The sequence below is a fragment of the Scyliorhinus canicula genome, chromosome 15 (genome assembly GCF_902713615.1).
Source record: "Scyliorhinus canicula chromosome 15, sScyCan1.1, whole genome shotgun sequence".
NCBI lineage: Eukaryota > Metazoa > Chordata > Chondrichthyes > Carcharhiniformes > Scyliorhinidae > Scyliorhinus > Scyliorhinus canicula.
Genome location: NC_052160.1, coordinates 124234291 through 124250203, shown reverse-complemented (window position 1 = coordinate 124250203; position 15913 = coordinate 124234291). Strand labels below are relative to the sequence as shown.

The following is a 15913-nucleotide window of genomic DNA, read 5'->3' as shown; positions in this document are numbered from 1 at the left end:
GGAAATACCTCATAGAGGTACTGGAGCAGTTCGGGCTTGGAACAGGGTTCATCGCTTGGGTAAAGCTCCTATGCAACGCTCCCATGGCGAGTGTATGGACCAACAATACCAACTCCCAATACTTCCAGCTGCACAGGGGCACCAGACAAGGATGCCCACTGTCCACGCTGCTGTTCGCACTAGCAATTGAACCGCTAGCAATCGTGCTCAAGGCAGCAAAAAATTGGAGGGGGATCCGAAGGGGAGGCAGAGAGCACAGAGTCTCACTCTATGCAGATGATCTGCTCCTCTACATCTCGGACCCACAGAGCAGCATGGACGGAATAATCGCGCTCCTGAAAGAGTTTGGAGCCTTCTCGGGCTACAAACTCAACATGAGCAAAAGCGAGATCTTCCCAGTACACCCGCAGGGGGGGGGCAGCACTAAAGGGGCTGCCGTTCAAACAAGCCCAACACAAATTCCGCTACCTGGGGATCCAAATAGCCCATGACTGGAAAGGGATCCACAAATGGAACCTCACCAGCCTGACGGAGGAAGTAAAAATGGAAAGATGGAACACACTCCCACTCTCCCTCGCGGGGAGAGTCCAGATGATCAAAATGAACGTACTGCCCAGGTTCCTCTTCCTGTTTAGATCCATTCCGATCTACACCCCCAAGGCCTTTTTCAAAGTGCTGGACAAACTTATCATGGCGTTCGTATTGGGGGGGGGGGGGGGGGGTAAAAATGCTAGGATCCCAAAGAAGGTCATACAAAAAACAAAATCCAGGGGGGGGCTAGCCCTCCCGAATCTACAATTCTACCACTGGGCTGCAACAGCCGAGCGAGTAAGGGGATGGATCCAGGAGCCAGAAGCCGAGTGGGTGCGTGCGGAGGAGGCCTCCTGCATGGGGACCTCCTGCCGGGCCCTGGCCACGGCAGCACTCCATCCCCACCCAAAAAACATTCCAGCAGCCCAGTGGTGACAGCCACCCTCCAATCCTGGAACCAACTGCGGCAGCAACTTGGCCTGACCAAAATGTCGGACAAGGCTCCCATCTGCAACAACCATAGGTTCACACCAGCACTGACTGACGCCACCTTCAAAAGGTGGAGGCAGGACGGGGGGACACTGACAGTCAGGGACCTATACACGGACGACAGGATCGCAACACTGGACGAACTGACAGAGAAATTTCGACTAGCTGGGGGGAACGAGCTACGGTACCTGCAGCTCAAAAACGTCCTACGAAAGGAGACAAGGACGTACCCACAACCACCACGACAGACACTACTGGAAGACCTACTGGAGGCAAGTATCCTAGAGAAAGGGAACTGTAGCGACATGTATGACCGACTGGTAGAAAGGGACGACACCGTACTGGACGCAACAAGAATGAAATGGGAGGACGACCTGGGGATGGAGATAGGGTGGGGACTCTGGAGCGAAGCACTGCATAGGGTCAACTCCACCTCCACGTGCGCAAGGCTCGGCCTGACGCAACTAAAAGTGGTACATAGAGCCCACTTAACAAGAAACCGTATGAGAGGGTTCTTCCCGGAGGTGGAGGACAGATGTGAACGGTGCCAAAGAGGCCCGGCCAACCACGCCCACATGTTCTGGTCTTGCCCCAGACTTGTGGAGTACTGGACAGCTTTCTTCGAGGCTATGTCCAAAGTGGTGGGGGTGAGGGTGGAGCCATACCCGATAGTGGCGGTCTTCAGGGTTTCAGACCAGCCAGATCTATTCCTGGGGAGGAGGGCGGACGCCCTTGCCTTTGCCTCCCTGATCGCCCGCCGTAGAATCCTGTTTGGCTGGCGGTCAGCAGCACCGCCCAGAGCTGCAGACTGGCTGTCCAACCTCTCGGAATCTCTCCAAATGGAGAAAATCAAATTTGCCATCAGAGGGTCAGACGACGGCTTCCACAGAACGTGGGAGCCATTCATGCAATTGATCCGGGACCTGTTTGTGGCCAACGAACAAGAGGAAGAATAGTCGGCTGGCCAAGAATCAGGGGAAAATGGACGGGAATCGGGGGAAGGTAGCCGGGGGGGGGGGGGGGGTTCGTTATGGGGGTTTGATGGCAAGCTAAGGCCCAAAACCAAACTATAAATAAATGCCTATAAACATGTGCCTCAGCCATATTGGGGAATGTAAAATATGTATGCCGGCTAAAGGGGGCGGCCACAATTGTTATTATAGATGCTTACCTGTAAATATACATGTTAATTTTTGCGTGTGTTTTTTTTTCTCTAATAATTTGTAATATGTTGTATATAAAATCTGAAAACTCAATAAAAAACATTTAAAAAAAATTAAAAAATGTTGTTCTTGTACACAGCTTTCAATCTGTGCTACCCTTAATGTTTTGTGCCCAGCCATTCATGAGCAATTTAACACTAAACATGGCCTGCGTTGGAATCACACACATGCACAGCTGAATGGGAACATTGCTTTCTAAGTAAAATTAAATGACTATGTAAGATAATGAATTAAAATCTGGCAGGATGTTAAACAGATGGTCAACCCTATCCCGCCAGTTTCACTGGGAAAGTTAGGGTAGAATTACCCCGCACCCTCACCATTTCTGCTGTTTGCAACTGCTGTGATGTCAACGGCTTTATTGTGATTTAAAACAAATGGATAAATTACAAATACTAAAGTACATTTTTTCTATTTTTTTGACCTCTTGACCAGATGGCATTGACTCTTGCTATCTTTAGACTGAGTCTATCAATAGCCTTACTCAAATCTCCAATGATGTTCACAGGATATTTGATCAACACGACACCATCAAGGGGAACCCTATCTGCATCAACGTTCGTACCAATGAAGCTTCTAGCGGAAATTACCTGTTAACAATTAAGATCAGGCTGGCAGTTTGCGAGTTTGGAGGAGTTGATGGAGATGTTTAGAATTGCACAAGGGGATACCTTTAAGTACATGCAGGTGCGGGACTTCGCAGGAAAGGTTTTCCCCATGTTTCGGGTGACACCGCCCTCCTTGTTGTTGGAGGGAATGTTGTCGATGATGGGGTTGGGGGAGGGTCACCTCAGTGATTTATGGGAGGATTTTGGAGGGGAATATGGCATCGCTGGAGGGATGGGGCTGGAGAATAGATTGTGATGTGAGGTTATGTGGAGGGTGAATGCCTCAATCTCTTATGTGAGGTTGGGTTTAATACAGTTCCAGATGCTGCACCTGACGAGGTTGAGGATGAGGCGGCTGTTTGAGGGGGTGGAGGACACTTGTGAGCAGTGGGGGAGGGGTCCGGCTAATCATGTACATATATTCTGATCCTGCCTGAAGTTGGAGGAATTTTGGAGGTTATTTTCCAGCACCACGTCTGCGATCCTGCAAGTGGATTTGGAGCCCAGTCCCCTGGGGGCCATGTTTGGGATTTTGGACCTGCCAGAGCTGCAGAAGGGAATGGGGGAAGATGCTTTAGCCTTCACGTTGCCGATTACTCGCAGTCGGGTCCCGTTGGGATGGAGGTCAGCTTCTCTGTCCTGTGCCTCAGTGTGGCTTGGCGACTTGAGGGTTAAGTTTACCTTGAGGGGTTCCACAAAGAGATGGGATCTGTTTGTTCTACACTTTAAAGAGTTGGTTACCATCAGCTGCAAGGGGAGGGGCACGGTTTGAGGGGGGAGGGGTATACAAAGAACAAAGAAAATTACAGCACAGGAACAGGCCTTTCGGCCCTCCCAGCCTGCGCTGATCCAGGTCCTTTATCTAAACCTGTCGCCTATTTTCCAAGGATCTACTTCCCTCTGTTCCCCGCCCATTCATATATCTGTCCAGATGCATCTTAAATGATGCTATCGTGCCCGCCTCTACCACCTACCCTGGCAAAGCATTCCAGGCACCCACCACCCTCTGCGTAAAAAACTTTCCACGCACATTCCCCTTAAACTTTCCCCCTCTCACCTTGAAATCGTGACCCCTTGCAATTGTCCCCCCCCTCCACTCTTGGAAAAAGCTTGTTGCTATCCATCCTGTCCATACCTCTCATAAATTTTGTAGGCCTCAATCAAGTCCCCCCTCAACCTCAGTCTTTCCAATGAAAACAATCCTAATCTACTCAACCTTTCTTCATAGCTAGCACCTTCCATACCAGGCAACATCTTGGTGAACCTCCTCTGCACCCTCTCTAAAGCATCCGCATCCTTCTGGTAATGTGGCAACCAGAACTGCATGCAGTATTCCAAATGTGGCCTAACCAAAGTCCTATACAACTGTAACATGACCTGCCGACTCTTGTACTCAATTCCCCGTCCGATGAAGGCAAGCATGCTGTATGCCTTCTTGACCACTCTATCAACCTGCGTTGCCACCTTCAGGGTACAATGGACCTGAACTTCCAGATCTCTCTGTACATCAATTTTCCCCAGGACTCTTCCATTGACCACATAGTCTGCTCTTGAATTAGATTTTCCAAAATGCATCACCTCGCATGGGCCTGGATTGAACTCCATCTGCCATTTCTCTGCCCAACTCTCCAATCTATCGATATTTTGCTGTACCCATTTTGGGTATGGGGATGGGGGGAGTTTGTTGTGTTATTGGAGTATTGTTTTGTAGAGTGGGGGGAGTTGTTCTTGATGTTTTACATTATTTTATGTATAAAATGTTAAAAACCAAATAAAAATATTTTAAAAAACAATCAAGAGTAGGAATGAAGGCTTAGTTGTTTCTTTTGTAGGCCAGAAATGCAGTGGCTGTGAATGCCACCCTCAGATCAGCTAACTCAACATGGAACAGCGACCAGCAGAACTGCTAAAGTTCCTGATCATTGTGGCTCAGCTCCACACACGGGCCAAACGTTCCTGTCTTCATTCATGCCTAGAATTTTCCGTTGTTGCTGAAAGTGAATTACGTTTTGGCTGGAGGGGCAAATTCCCCATTCCCGCTTGCAATGGCTTCCACCATGGATGAGACTGGAGGATCCCGCCCAAGGTCATGGGCTGGATTCTTCCACACTACCCGCCACATGAACACCACGGGCGAGCCGCGGACAATGGAGAGGTCTATTGACCTCAGGCGTGATTCTCCGGTTGCTGGGCGGACGTGGCGGGAGAATCCTGCCAATGTGTTTACTCTTTAGGCTGAGTAAAACAAATGAAATGTTTTATTATGCCGCTGCAGCACAAAGACAAACAGTAGAATATTCTTAGATGCCCCTGAATTTAATTTGTTTTTACATTAATTCACTCCATCAACTTACTGAATCAAACTTCTCGTGGGCAGCATGGTAGCACAGTGGTTAGTACAGTTGCTTCACAACTCCAGAGTCCCAGGTTCAATTACTGGCCTGGGTCACTGTCTCTGCAGAGTCTGCACATTCTCCCGTGTGTGCGTGGGTTTCCACTGGATGCTCCGGTTTCCTCCCACAATCCAAAGATGTGCAGGTTGGCCATGATAAATTGCCCTTCGTGCCCAAAAAGGTTAGCTGGGGTTACAGGGTTATGGGGATAGGGTGGAGGCATGGGCTTAAGTAGGGTCCTCTTTCCAAGGGCTGGTGCAGACTCGATGGGCTGAATGGCCTCCTTCTACACTGTAAATTCTATGATTCTCAGGTCAATTTTTTTAATAAACCCTTTTCTCACATCTAGCCTGGCTTGCTGTGGTAAGGAACCACTCCTGCTGGTCTCCATGCCCCCTTTGCTACTAGCTGTGTACTGTGTCTGCCCCATGTTTGCTTGCTAATTTTATCAGAATATGGGGCAGCCTGATTCTTTCCATTGTTTTTATTGACGTATACTGATAGCTGGAGTTGCAATGGTAGATGTGGGCCGGAATTCTCCAGCCGTTCGGCTGGACTATCTGGTCAGGCAGTAGGGCACCCCCATCTACAGGTTTCCCAGCGGCATGGAGTGGCTTCAATGGGAAATCCCATTGACAGTGGTGGGAACAGGGAATCGTACCACCAGCGGAGTGCATGCTGCCTCTCGCCACTGAGAAACACATGGCTGGGAGGCTGGAGAAACCCATTGTGGTCTTCCATACCCAGAATGCAGTAACACAATTTTCTATAATACTACCATATACATAGCAACCTATCAGATGACACTTTTTAAATTACAAAGAAATATGATTACAAGACCATAAAATTTCAAACCATATTTCCTTAATCTTCTCCCTCAATTGCCATAGAAGACTAGTTGGCTATAATCGCCATGCAGTTATAACCTGTTGAGGCCAGGGCCAAACTTGCTTAAGACGTTATCAGTTTGGTGTCTTCCCAATAGGATCAAATGTCTTGCAAAATTGTTTCTGGTTCTGTACAATTATAATCAGACAGTTGACATTTTCAATAGCTAGCATTTTATTGAACGAATGATGACAGTAATACTGTTAAACACAATTGTTTCCAATAACTAGAGTGGATTGGAGCCGCTGGAGGAATCGGAAAAAAATTCTAATCTCTTCTGTGCAAAAATCTTAAAATATACCAGCGCAATCTTGAGGGGCAAATTGGCCTCCTTCTGCACGTTCATTCAATGAAAGCTCTGGAATTTAACTTTCAAAAGATATGCATTTTATTTCATATCTTACCAAAATACCTGCTAATTTCAGCATTACAAGTTTGTTGATCAGAATGGGGTACCCTTTATTGAATCTGCTGAAGTGATCATATGAGCTTTCGCTCCAGCATTTGTTTAGTTATTTAGAAACCTAGATGGAGGGCTAAGGAGACAGTCAAAGTGGAAAAAAAATAACAAAAAGTAACTAAGTTGGGTAAAAACCTGGGCATTGGAGGTTGATGAAAAGACTTAAGGAGGTACGAGTGCCACAGTTTGGTACTGCCAAATTAATTTTGTATATAGCTCAACCTCCTTTTCCACACAACGTACTGTATTCGGGATAGCACAAGCCAAAAATGGACAAACGCAGCGTCTCAGGGTATCAAATAGCACTCAAATCCTCTTTGATATTTTGACCATTTTTTTCAAAGATGTTTCTAAATCCATCGTTATTTCTCAATTCAGGAGCATTTTTGTGCCAGAGGCTTAGAGGGGAAATGCTTTATCCAAATAAAGTTAACCGTGACGACCCTTTTGAAATAATAATTGTCATATCATGAAATCCAAGGAAAACTTTTGGATGAACTTATGAGGGCATGTGACCTTTTTAAAAATGGCTATTTTGGGAGGGGGGGGGGGGGAGGAGGCACGGTAGCTCAGTCGATAGCACTGTTGCTTCACAGCGCCAGGGACCCAGGTTCGATTCCCGGCTTGGGTCACTGTCTGTGCAGAGTCTGCACGTTCTCAGTGTCTGCATGGATTTCCTCGGGGTGCTCCGGTTTCCTCCCACAAGTCCTCAAAGACATGCTTGTTAAGTGAATTCGACATTCTGAATTCTCCCTCTGTGTACCCAAACAGGTGCCGGAATGTGGTGACTAGGGGGTTTTCACAGGAACCTTTGCAGTGTGCAAGCCTACTTGCGACAATAAAGATTATTATTATTGCTTTTCTCTTGAAACTTGCAAAGCGACACCGTGAATATTATTTCATAAATTTTCATTCATGTTTCCACCACTGCCGAATTTTCTATCTCAGCAAAGTCATCTTGTAAAGTAAAGCATTCACTCACTCGTGTGGAATTTTCAAACAATTTAATCAGCTGCGTTAAGATGTCATCTTGCCAACTGACAGAAGATGAAGCTGTCAATAGGAGCCAGTGTCAGAGGAAACTAAGGTGCAAGTTATTATAAAATATTACTGATTGTTTCAGCCCACTTGAAAAAGCCATGCTCTATCATCTCTGCCAACACGTTTAATTGTTTGTGTTTTTTAGGTAGACTTTTGGCCTAGTCTCTTCTCATTTTCAATGATTGTTTTTGTCCATTCTTGGTAATGGGATTCTGTGGATCCTCACCTTAGTAGATCACATTTTGGAGACTTGCTGTTTAACTATGCAGTGGCATATCCCTCTTGACGATGGCTTTGGACAGTAATTTCCTCATTTTTGTGACTTCCAGTTCAGAGTTTTGTTCCATTCCTATTTTCAAATTCCTGGCTTTTAAAAAAATCTTAATTGATGTGCAAATTTTGCCGCCTCTGATCTGCGCGCGCAGCTACCTTTCGTTGGAAGAGTTGAACTTTATAAATAAATAAGAAAAAAAGTATGATGAAAGATAAATATATAACAATCATGGCTACTGTCCTGGTTATCAGTAACACTGCTCCCTGAACTCAGACACCACTTCCAATAAACAGAAAAGTAACATGGAATGTTTGTTCTGTTTCCATGACAATGATTATCATTAAATATTCCATTTTGGGTTTCAACTTGCAAAACCATCAAGAAAAAGTTTTGAACCTCAATATTAATTAATATGAAAGGGGAGGCAGTGGCAAAGTGGTATTGTCGCTGAACTAGTAATCCAGAAAGCCAGGGCAATTAACACTCTGGGGACCCAGCTTCGATGAAATGCACAAGTGTACCTTGTGTTGCCCTATTATGTATTTTCTTTTAAGGTACTTAATGATCTGTTGAGCTGCTCACAGAAAAATACTTTGGATTCGATAGGATTAGATTTTTTTATTGTCACGTGCACTGAGGTACAGTGAAAAGTATTCTTCTGTGAGCAGCTCAACAGATCATTAAATTCAAGGGAAGAAAAGGAAATAAAAGAAAATACATAATAGGGCAGAACAAGGTATGCAACGTGACAATCCAATCCAAATTTAAATTCAATAGAAGTCTGGAATCAAAGTCTAATGATGACCATGATATCATTGTCGATTGTTGTAAAAACCTGTCTGGTTCACTAATGTCCTTTAAGAAAGGAAATCTGTTGGCCTTACCTGGTCTGGCGTACATGTGATGCCAGGTCCACTGATAATGGGCGGCACGGTAGCACAGGGGTTAACACTGTTACTTCACAGCACCAGGATCCCAAGTTCGATTCCCGGCTTGGGTCACTGTCTGTGCGGAATATGCACATTCTCCTCGTGTCTGCATGGGTTTCGCCTGGGTGCTCCGGTTTCCTCCCACAAGTCCCGAAAGACGTACTGTTAGGTAATTTGGACATTCTGAAATCTCCCTCAGTGTTCCTGAACAGGTGCCAGAATGTGGCAACTAGGGGCTTTTGACAGTAACTTCATTGCAGTGTTAATGTAAGCCAACTAGTGTCAATAAAGATTATCAAGAGTATTATAATGCCCTCAAGGATGGGAAATAAATGCTGGAAAGCCAGAGACACACACAACCCAGGAACAAATTTGATGTTAAAATAGTAATCCCTCAATTCCTTGCTTAACATAATGAGGAACTCTTTGGAAGACATTTCTGGCAAGAGACAAATTAATTTTTAAGGCAAAGGTATATTGATCCTTGTTAGACAAGAGAATCAAAGGTTATCGAGCATAGATGGGAGTATGTAATTCAAAACAATCAGATCAGCCATGATCTTATTGGATGGGCGGTGCAGGCTCGAGGGTCCAAATGCCCTATTTCTCCTATATCATATATTCCTATTCATTAACAAGTCTAAAATTATGTATCAAATATTTCAAAGATTATAAATTACAGACTTCATACATTTTAAATGGGACAATCAATTTTTTTTTTTAAACAAGTCAGCTTCATTTCTCATTCACTTGAAAGAAAAACAGAAAGAAATAATTTGCACACATAATCCCTTCACATGGATTTACAGGCCGGGATTCTCCGATCCCCCGCCAGGTCGGAGAATCGCACCACGCCGCTGCCCCGCTGATTCTCCGGCACCGATTCTCGGGCACTCGTGGGATCGCGCTGCGCTAGTTGGCGGCCGTTGAAAGCGACCCCCCCCCCCGCGATTCTCTGCGCCTCGACGGGCCCAGTGCCCGCCACGTTCGGCCAAGTCCCGTGAGCTTAGGTTACTTATGGTCCTACCTGGCAGGACCTTGAGGGTTCTGGCGGCGGTGGCTGTACTGGTAGGGGGTGCGGGAGGATCCGACTCCGCGGTGGGCCTTCACAATGGCCTGGCCCGCGATGGGGGCCTACCGATCGGCATTTGGGTTATTTCCGTGGGGGACTATGTTCCTCCATGCCGGGCCCCTGTCGGGCTCCGCCATATTGCCCAGGGGGCCAGAGCAGAGCCAGGAACCCACGCACATGCACGAACTCGCGTCGGCCGTGGTGCGCATGCGCAAACTCGCGTCGGCCGTGGTGCGCATGCACGAACTTACGTCGGCCGTGGCGCGCCGGCATCGAGACACCACTCCGGCACCATACTAACCCCCTGGGGAGGGGGAATACCTGAGCCTGGAGGCCTGTTGACGCCGGAGTGGCTGGCGCCGCTTTTGACGCCTGCGTCAGAACCTGGCCGCAGGATCGGAGAATCCCGACTACAATATCTCAAAGAATATCAGTCGATGAACTACATTAGAAGTATTGGCACTATTGTAACATAAAGGTATCTGATAAGGTCATGAGCTGTACTATTCCTTAAAGCTTAAATTATATATATATTTTTATTTTTATTTTTTATAAATTTAGAGTACCCAATTAATTTTTTCCTATTAAGGGGCAATTTAGCCTGGCCAATCCACCTACTCTGCACATCTTTTTGGGTTGTGGGGGCGAAACCCACGCAAACACGGGGAGAATGTGCAAACTCCACACAGACAGTGACCCAGAGCCGGGATCGAACCTGGGACCTCGGCGCCGTGAGGCAACAGGGCTAACCCACTGCGCCACCGTGCTGCCCCGGCTTAAATTATATTTAACATCTGTTCGCCTATTCTAATATAAATTAGTATACCACTATAGCAAGAAACATTATTCCAAGTCAAACTATTCAAATATGAATGTAGTTTACATTATTGGATTTATTTTGGCATCAACTCTTGATAACAAGGCGGCCAAATCCTAATCAAAGCAAGTTTAACTGAGCTGTAACTTCCTGGTATCCCTAGCACTGCATTTGGGGGGTTTACCTAAAGCTGCGCTGGGGATTTCTTCTTGGAAGTTCCCTTGTAAAGGGAGTGTGCCAGTAATTGTCCGGAATGCCTAACTTCCCCAAAACAGCTGTGCTGTACTGAAAACCATCTGAGAAAGCAATTTAAGTTGCTAACTTTGGTTGGTTCTGCCAGATTTACCCTCATAGTTACTCTTAAAGAGTTAGACGTAACCTCTAACTTCGCAACTATTTGGAACACCTAGACCAAGCCCCACAAGGGTTTCCCAATCTACCCTCATCACCATTTCCTCCCACCCCACCAAGAAACCCCCCCATCCAACTCCACCCTCCCGGTCCAATGGCTGAACACCCAACCCCCCCCCCCCCCCCCCCACCCCACAGCTTGTGCCACAAAAAGGGGCCCGTGTCCTTCTTTGCTGCGCTCCATTGAAACCATGTTGATACAGCCGGGCATGCTTTGCTGCCCCTGTCTCACCCAGGAAGGGGAGGAAAGTGCAGCGAGACAGGAGCTTTGGAATTCTAGCAAAGTGTAGTCCGTCCGGAGTGGCAATCCGCTGATAATTGACACCGAGGAGGTTATGGGCTGCTAAAACTTGTTGAAATGTTAATTCAAGACATCACTTCCAGAAAGAGTCAAATAATAAACAACTTTGTATCCTGCAAAATACTAGCTTCATTTTCAGAACAGAAGTAAAAATAGTTGACTCCCATTAATAGTTTGTGTTATTCTAGCTTCTTACTTATGCTGTTCTTGCTTGAGACGTTCATGATTTTTTTGATCAATAAAATCAACTTGTTTCAGGAGGAAATACATTGACTTAATTCCGTACTGTAGATGTTGTAGAAGTAACCATATATACAGTACTGTGGAGTGTAGCCTATTGTCTTATTATTAACTGTCATAATGGAAGAGGAACTGGAACATGTTTCTATCCAATTTTCACTTCACAATAGCCATTGTCGGTTATAATTAAAGTTTGATTTCCTCTCACCTCCCAATAGCGGTTGGAAAGTGTGGTCCTCTGTGTCACGAGTCCTCATTACCCTTGAGAAAGTGGTGGTTAGGTGAATGTCCTTCTTGCATACAACTAAGTGGTTTGCTAGATCATTTCAGATGACAGTTAAGGGTCAACCAGATTGCTGTGTGTCTAAGGTCACAAATGTTCCAGACACAAAGTACAGATGACTCACTTGATGAAGGAGCTGCACTCCGAAAGCTAGGTGATTCCAAATAAACCGGTTGGACTTTAACCTGGTGCTGTAAGACTTCTTACTGTACCCACCCCAGTCCACATCATCAATAAGCAGTAGGATAGCATGCCCATAGGCACCAGCAGAGGAAGTACAGATAGATGATCTGTGCAGTTCTTCTGGCTGAAGACGATTATAAACACCTTTGTCCTTCGCAGCAACACTCTGGGCTATACCACCTTTGAGGATGTAGATGTTCATGGCGCCTCCTTGTCCGGTTAGTTGTTTATATTTCCACCATAGGGCGGCGCAGTGGTTAGCACTGCTGCCTCATGGCGCTGAGGACCTGGGTTTGATCCTGGCCCCAGGTCATTGTCCGTGTGGAGTTTGCACATTCTCCCCATGTCTGCGTGGGTCTCACCCCCACAAGCCAAAGATGTGCTGGTTAGGTGGATTGGCTATCCTAAATTGCCCCTTAATTGGGGAAGAAAAATGAATTGGTCACTCTAAATTTATAAATAAATAAATTCATTTCCACCACCATTCACAATTGGATGTGGCAGGATTGCAGAGCTTTGATCATCTTGAGCCAGAAGAACTGCACAGATAATCTATGTGTACTTCCTCTGTTTAACTCCAGTTGCTATCAACAAATCATAAGGCGAAGGATACAGAAAGGCTATGGGCTTTCCAGACAAAGTATGGAAGAAAGGTATTTCAGAATTAGCTGTACCCCTAGCCAAACTGTTCTGGTGCAGCTACAATACTGATTGATCCCTGTACAAAGAGGAAGGTTGACCTGATATGTCCACACAAAGCCAGACTAATACTGTGGCTGCAGAGGCTGGTCAGATGTTGGATATTCTGCAGTGCTCGCCACACCTCTTGGCTCTCCAAAACAGGTCCACCATCTACAAGGCGTAAATCAGTAGTGTGATGAATACTCTTAACTTCCCAAGACTACTTGGTTGGTAACCCATTCATCACCTTAAATATTCACTCCTTCCACCCTGGCACAATGTAGCTACAGTATGCACTATCCATGGGTTACATTGCCAACTCACCATGGTTACTTTGACAGCAACTTATAAACACACATCTACCACCCAGAAGAACGAGGGTAGCAGATGCAAGGGAACACCACCTCCTCTCCATATCTTCCTAACTGGGAAATATATTAATTTTCTCATCATTACTGGGTCAAAATTCCAGAACTCCCTCCCTAACAGCATTTTGGGAGTGCCTTTACCACATAAATGGCAGCAATTCAAAAAGACCACAATCACCTTCTCAAGAAAATTAGGGATGAGCAATAAAGGCTGGAGGAGGTCTCATGGCACAGTGGGAAGCTGTTTCTGCCTCTGGGCAGATTCAGTTCTAATTGAGAGATAGCATGGATTATCAAAAAATGGCTTGCAACAGATAACGTTATTGTGTTATTAGGTTACTAAGCACACTCAAATCCAAGTTATAGTTGCTTGCTGTATAGTTCAGTAGGCATATTGTCTGTATGGCAGACATCATAACATATAGGCCAATGCAAAAAAAAAGTCAAAAGGCAATTATCACATGCATGTTTACAGCACAACAACTAGAATTACTCATCTGAACATGTACAGCAAGAGCTGACAGGTTACATACGTTGGAATATCAGGGCAGACCTTAACGCTACATTATTCTGTACCATTCATTGCATCTTGGGATTCACTGAATAGTGCTCATGAAAACAAATCTAGGCTGATATTTTCTCCTTTATTAAACTAAAATGTAGATGGCAATTAAGCACCAAATTTCAAAACTGGTTGGTTAATTCACCCAGTGCTGGGGTATCTCGGTTCAATTTATCCACTGCAAAATGTGTTGACATCGACTGGCTGTGCGATGGGGATTTCATAGAATTTACAGTGCAGAAGGAGGCCATTCGGCCCATCGAGTCTGCACCGGCTCTTGGAATGAGCACCCTACCCAAGCCCATTCCTCCACCCTATCTCCATAACCCAGTTACCCCACCTAATACTAAGGGCAATTTGGACCCTGAGGGCAATTTAGCCTGGCCAATTCACCTAACCTGCACATCTTTGGACTGTGGGAGGAAACCGGAGCACCCGGAGGAAACCCACGCACACATGGGGAGAACGTGCAGACTCCACACAGACAGTGACCCAAGCCGGGATTCGAACCTGGGACCCTGGAGCTGTGAAGCATTTGTGCTAACCACTATGCTACCCTATGGAAAATCCTATTTTCTTTAAGTATAAAAGGACTTTTTCCGAGTTTGCACTTGGTTGCTAGATGGATGCCCCACCCTTGTTTTTCTACCAGTAGCCTCATTTCTTTCAACCATGTAAGTTTCAGAATAGGATCAGTGGAAAATTTACAAGTTCAAATAGAGGTCTTACAGTGGAAAGTAGATGTGCCACATTGCCTTCTGCCAACAAGTCTTACTATTCTCCAATTATACTTCCACCCTTGTTTAGTGGTAACATTTACTATTTACATTTATTCATATCCAAATGCACAAAGAAATATTGCAAGGAAAATAGGAAAAAACATACTGAACAGTAAACCAAGCAAGTTGGTGATCTACTTTACAGGACATAAATTGCCATTCACAATCATGCACAAAGTTCTCCTGATCACTGTGGACCATCATTTTACAACATTAATTGTACAAGAACTGCTCAAGAGTCAACTTTTATTTTCACACAGCAGAGATAGTAGCAAAGCGATCAAAAGTTTCCATTTTCTCTATATTGAGGTGGTCAATTTCCCAATTCTGGTTTAGCGAGATTGTGAAATACATATGGGATTCTCCGCTGCCCGACGGCGATATCGTAATTAGTGAGCGGGCGGAAAAATCGAATCCGATGCTGGAATCGGGGACGGCATCGGTTTGAGACTTTCCACCCCCTCCGAAATGGCGACAATGTGACGGCGCAGTCGCAATGCCGTTAGCGCCTCATCGGCCGGCCCACTCGCGTTGCTCTGTCCCCGATGGGCCAAATTCCCGATGGCACGGGACACATGTCCTCACGCGGCTGTGGACTGTGTCCAGCGGCACCACACGTGGCCGGGATCCGTGCCACTGGCTAGGGGGGCTTATGCAAGGGCTGGGGGGGGGGGGGGGGGCGGGATGTGGGGTCGTGGATGGCGGTTTGGGTCCACTCACGGCCAGTGCCATGTTGTACGGCGTGACCGATGCAAGTCGTCAGCGCTGCAAGTCGTCAGCTGTGCGCATGTGCGGCCCGGGACCCGGCCCTTCTTGGCACGAGAGGCGGGTGTTTTGGTTGGCGTCGGTGCCAAACCCTCGCCGGAAGCGGCGAGGGGCTCGCGTCAATTTTTATTGTGTAAACCTTCCGCGAATTCTCCATTCGAGCTGGCACTTAGCTGCAGGAATGGAAAATCCCACCCATAGAATTTATCGTTTAAAGCAAAATATGTTGGGCAAAGTGGTGGTTTGTGCCTTTGCTCAACTATGTGCAGGTTATTTGGATTGGTCATGCTAAATTGCCCCTTAATGTCCCAAGATGTGCAGGTTAGGTGGGCTTGCAGGGATAGTGTGGGCCTAGGTAAAATGCACTTTCAGAGGGTCCGTGCAGACTTGATGGGCCGAATGGCCTCCTTCTACACTGTAGGGATTCTAGGATTCTCTTACTGGAGCCAAGCAGGTCCAGTTTGTTGAATAATGATTTCAATCAATATATTGTATAAACACGGTGGCCTAGTGATTAGCACAACCGCCTCACGGTGCTGAGGTCCCAGGTTCGATCCCGGCTCTGGGTCACAGTCCGTGTGGAGTTTGCACATTCTCCCAGCGTCTGCGTGGGTT

The 15913-nt window shown here is 46.2% G+C and overlaps 1 long non-coding RNA gene across 1 annotated transcript; it reads right to left on the bottom strand.

The window, feature by feature from the left end:
- Nucleotides 1-7579: 7579 nt before the first annotated feature.
- LOC119979010 lies at nt 7580-11734 on the bottom strand. Its single transcript, XR_005463619.1, has 2 exons — nt 11634-11734; nt 7580-8082 (listed from the first exon to the last, which is right to left on the bottom strand). It is a non-coding gene; the product is annotated as an uncharacterized LOC119979010 (long non-coding RNA).
- Nucleotides 11735-15913: the final 4179 nt, after the last annotated feature.